The sequence below is a fragment of the Octopus bimaculoides genome, chromosome 10, assembly GCF_046866305.1.
Source record: "Octopus bimaculoides isolate indiv1 chromosome 10, ASM4686630v1, whole genome shotgun sequence".
Lineage (NCBI taxonomy): Eukaryota > Metazoa > Mollusca > Cephalopoda > Octopoda > Octopodidae > Octopus > Octopus bimaculoides.
Window position 1 is genome coordinate 57,150,741 of NC_142937.1, and position 5,000 is coordinate 57,155,740.

The 5,000-nt window shown below is 34.3% G+C and overlaps 1 protein-coding gene across 8 annotated transcripts in view; it reads right to left on the reverse strand.

Annotated features, from left to right (window-relative positions):
* The window catches only part of LOC106882292 (uncharacterized), a 411,562-nt gene that overhangs the window by 63,449 nt on the left and 343,113 nt on the right, over positions 1-5,000 (reverse strand). Inside the window, exon 1 of one of the 8 annotated variants that reach the window (XM_089358704.1) lies at positions 4,113-5,000. This exon is cut by the window's right edge and continues 141 nt beyond it. The exons of the other annotated variants lie outside the window; for them this stretch is intronic. The gene's annotated coding sequence lies outside the window, so the exon portion shown is untranslated. The remainder of the gene's footprint in view (positions 1-4,112) is intronic. 8 annotated transcript variants of the gene reach the window in all.

The following is a 5,000-nucleotide window of genomic DNA, read 5'->3' on the forward strand; positions in this document are numbered from 1 at the left end:
TTAGCTAAGTGCAAGCCATTAAATCTAGTTTTCATTCACATGGGGAAGGTTTTCATGGGGTATCACACTCTGTTGTATGGGATTCACTAAGGTGTTGATAAATGGCTTGTGAGAACTGTGTAAGTTCTATACAATAAGGATATCAGTTAGCTGAGAGATCGTATGCAGGAATTTTCCATTAGGGTTTAGTTTTTAAGCCCTTCCTGTTTAATATATTTTTCCAGGCTGTAACAGAGGAGTTTGAAACCAGTTACCCATGAGAACTTCTGTATACTAATTACCATGTTCCCATAGCTGAATCTGTCAAAGACTAGAAAAAAATGGGAAAGGATTCCAAAAGTGGAAGCAATACCTAGAATCAAGTGATCTTCAGTTAAACCCAGCAAGAACAAAAGTGTTAGCTGGAATAGGAAACAGGACTCCATGGCCATCTAACAAGTTCAATACGCAGAAAAGAAATATGTAGGTGTTTCACATACTGTACCCAATGTAAACTGTGTATGCGCAAGAAGTACTGTAAAGTAACGAGTAGGGTGATAAAAAGGAATTTTATATGAGGTAGTTGCCTGAAATTAAATAGCAATAAGGGTACACCTAAAACAACTTATTTCAAATACTTGGAGGGTTTCCTCAAAGTAATTGATAGCATCTGCTACCTAAGTCATCTAAGTAGCAACCTGGGTGAGAAGGGGGTAGAAAATATTCAGGGATCTATTAACTCTGTATGCAACAAAAGGATTACTAGTAGCATCGTGAGGACGTGTGAATAATGGGGGAAAAAAAGGAAAAAAAAATCAAATGATCAAGCTTTGCTGGATGTGGTAATGTTATTGTGCATGAAGCACAAAGTAGCTGGATGAAAAAAACTGGACACAAAAGGAATCGGATGTAGTGCGTAAGTGAAAAAGACTGAGCTGGTATGGATAGGTGATGCATACGCATAAAGGGATAACAAACAGTTAGGTGAAGAAGTATCGAATGATCCAAGTGGAATGGACTTACAGAAGAGAAAGACGGAGGAAAACATGGCTGATTTCAGGTGGTTGAACTTCAGAAAAAGGAGATGAGAAATGCCCACAACAAGTAATGAGATGCCAATGCTACAAAGGCAGTGGGCGTGGGGTGGACTCATCCAACCCATGCAAGCCAGAAAAACAGACATAAAACGACGACAATGAAGATGATGATGATGGTGATGATAATGAAAATAAAACTCCACACTGATTTACATTCACAAACACAATAATTCGTGCATATTTTGATAAGACACATATATAAATACATATAAACAGACATGTCTCTTTACACGTATACATTATATACATACATGCATCTATCTATCTATCTATCTATCTATCTATCTATCTTTATACATACATACACATGTGTATGAGTGAGTGTGTGTGAGTTTGTGTGTGAGCTTGTGTGTGAGTTTGTGAGTGTGTAACAATATAAATACTCGAAATACTGAGAGATAAATTTTATTTCATTTTAAATGGAACTTCAATGAAATAATCAAACTAAACACTACAAATAATGGCTTCAAATTTTTGCACTAGGCCAGCAATTTTGGGGGGATGGGGAAAGTTGATTACATTGACCCCACTCGGTGCTCAACTGGTACTTATTCTATCAACTCCAAAAGGATGAAAATGCAAAGTCAACCTTGGCAGAATTTGAACTCAGAACATAAAGATGAATGAAATACCACTAAGCATTTTGTCCAGTATGCTAATGATTCTTCCAGCTCACCATCTTAAAACACTACAAATATTAATAATTAATTTAGCTGCCACCTGTAGTGTTTGTTCAGTTCTGCCTTAACTTTTATGAGTGTTTTACATGTATTAAGACTCAATATACAGAAGTATATGTTGCTGTTGTTGTTGTTACTGTTTTGTCCCAGTTCGGCTGAGTTATTTACACAATTCAAGCAACAGACATATGATTAAAGGCATTCCAGCCATGAGCATCCCATCAGTTTCTCTCGGTATAGTGTATCTAGGGCTATACAAATAAATGAGCTTCTCTTTTTCTTTTTAAGATGGCAGAGTTTAATTTCAATGGAGACTTGGCTGCTATTTCTAGCAAGTTTAGTGACTGCATAAACGTTCCTTTGTAGCCTTGAAGTACATGTTGTTGTCTTTGTTGTTATTGTTATTATTATTATTATTGTGAGTGTGTGTGTGTAGGATGGGGGTTGTATGTAGTTGACGATGTGATTGTGTCTGTTGTAGATGTATGTATACAGTTGTGTCTGTTGTGTAGTCATGTGGATATATGCTTTGTGTATTACGTATTAATGCGTGTTCTGTGTTTATATTGCATACACTTCTATATAAACACAGAGAATAGTGTCGTTCTAAAAATGATGTCAGCTGCTTTACTTGGCAACTGATGTAAGCAGAAATTTCACTGAAATATGGTTATTTCAATGAAATTACATCATATTTTTTAACTCCTTAGCTTTCACCGTGATGTAATAACATCTATGCTAAATAGATTCATTATACAAAAGCAGAAAAATACGGATAGATTTTTTTTCTTTCTCTAAACACACACATACACACACACATGCACACAATCAAGCAAACATACACATGCACACATGCACATAGAATATATACATATACAGATTCACCCACAAGTATATGCATACACAAACACACACGCATGTATAAAGATATGCAGTCTATTAAATGTCATATCTGCACGTAATGCTTAATGCTTTCATCGGTTTTATTCCATTCTGATTTGGAATCATATTCTACCCATTAGTTTGACTATTATCTGTTAATGTGAACATACACAGTTATAGGACTAAATGTATCAATCATTTTTCACATTTCTTGTTTTAACATCAAATACCTGTATCACTAACCTGCTAAGATGGTGTCTAATTTTTTTACTTATTTTTTTCTTATTTTCTAAGATATGTATCTTTGAAAAGAAACCAACATTTTTTTTTCCTTTTTTTTATAGAGGAAAAATGAAAATCTCTATCAATTAAGAAGCAAATATATATATATATATATATATATATATATATATATATATATATATATATATATATATACGTATACATATATACATATTACAGAAAAATAATTAAGTCTAAAAATGCTTTTTTGAAATATTTGTTTTTCTTCACTAAATAGTCCTGATACAGATCTTAAGTATGTATGCTGTAAAGATTTAGAAACTAGGATTCTGGACGAAATTTTAGGGAAAAAGGTGAAAAAAATTATCATAATAATATAATATATATAAAGATTAATGAATGATAAAAATTTTTTATCATGTAGCTATTAAAAAGAAAAGTTTGGCAAAGAAATTGGCAATAGCTGGAGCTGTTAATGCTGAGAACTACTCCAACAAGCAGTCCAGTGTTTATATCAAAATGTGTCGGTCTATTCATTGATTGTTTTTGATTTATTGTATCGGGAAAATAAATGTGCACAAGGAATTGATAGGAATGTTTAATAAAGAACCAGCACGGTTGCAGAAGATTTCTATATAACCCTTTACTTAAAAATTCTATATTTGATGAATGTCATTTTTGATTACCAAATTAAATCTCTTTTCTTTTCTCTTGTTTTAGGATTACAGATTTTTTTAAAAGAATTCTGATATAACATAATGTTTACATTTTGGAATATATATACGTGAATGTGTGTTAGTAATTGTACATGTGTCAAAGTGTATGTGTGTATATGAGAATGTGAGTATATGTGTGCATACATATGTGTGTGTGTGTGTGCATGTGTGTATGTGCATTTGTATTTGTATACATGTTCAGAATACACATGTACATCAACATGCCTACACGGGACTATCTACATGTTTATGATGTTTGTGAAAATGTCATTGAGCATTTGAAAGCAAGAACAGAAATTCAGTTTTAATGGAAAGTCATGTGAAAACAAGTGATTTAGTAATTAAAGTTATAGCATGGAAAATCATATCAAGAACGAGAGAAGACCAGCTGAAGAAAACAAAACAAAAAAGGAAGTCAAAACAAAAATAGCACCTGCTAGAGTTTAGAGAAAATTTTCTAAATGATTACAATAAATCAATTTGGTTATTTGAAAAAGAAAAATAATGTTGCTCACCAGAAGAAGTTGAGGGTGCGAGTATGTAATAAAAAGCTACATGTTTGTTGTTGTATGGCTCCAAGCAAGAGAGATATAGAGGCAATGTCAGATTTTCAGCCATCATTCATCACCAGAGCACCTGCATCGTCCATCCAGTGATGGAACGAATTAAGATATAATGGCCAGAGTTTCATGTCCACTTTACATATGAGTGACATGACAGCATAATACGGAAGCAATATGGACTTCGCTTTGCACATCACTATTATAAGCACAACAAAGCACTGACCATCAGCTTACCTTAGTAAGATTTCTAAACATTCTCAATAGACATCTTTTCCTGTTAAAAGCAAGGTTTTGTGAAGGGAGCTAACTGCACTTTTTCTTTTTTTTTCTTTTTTTCCTTGAATATTTTGGCTTGCAACGCCCACCCAGGGAGCGACATGCATAGCAATAGGGGCTGACATAAAAGATGAGGGCAGTGAGGAAAAGGATGAAAGATGTTCAAACTTAAAAATGGTTTGCAAATAAAAATCCACTGATCCACTGAAAGCTTCTCAGATGACCAGATAGTCTTAATCCTAGAACAAATAAATGAAATTTTTCATAGCTTTGGTAGGTGTAGGAGATTTCCAGGAATTCCCAACGAGATAGAGAAACAATTTCAAAGCTTCCGTCTCTTTTTCTTTCTGTCTGTCCTTCCTGACAAACCAGCCAAGAATCTCCTTGACCACAAGCATTGTGACGGAAGAAAATCAATATGGAAATAACCTAGCTCTAGCCAAGGCTACTAGCTGTGGCAGCAGACCAGTCGGCTGGCCAGTTGCTCACCACTGCCAACTCCTCCTCTTCCTCATCTTCTTCTTCCTCCTCCTCCCCCTCCCCTCGCTTTCCTTCTCCTTCCTC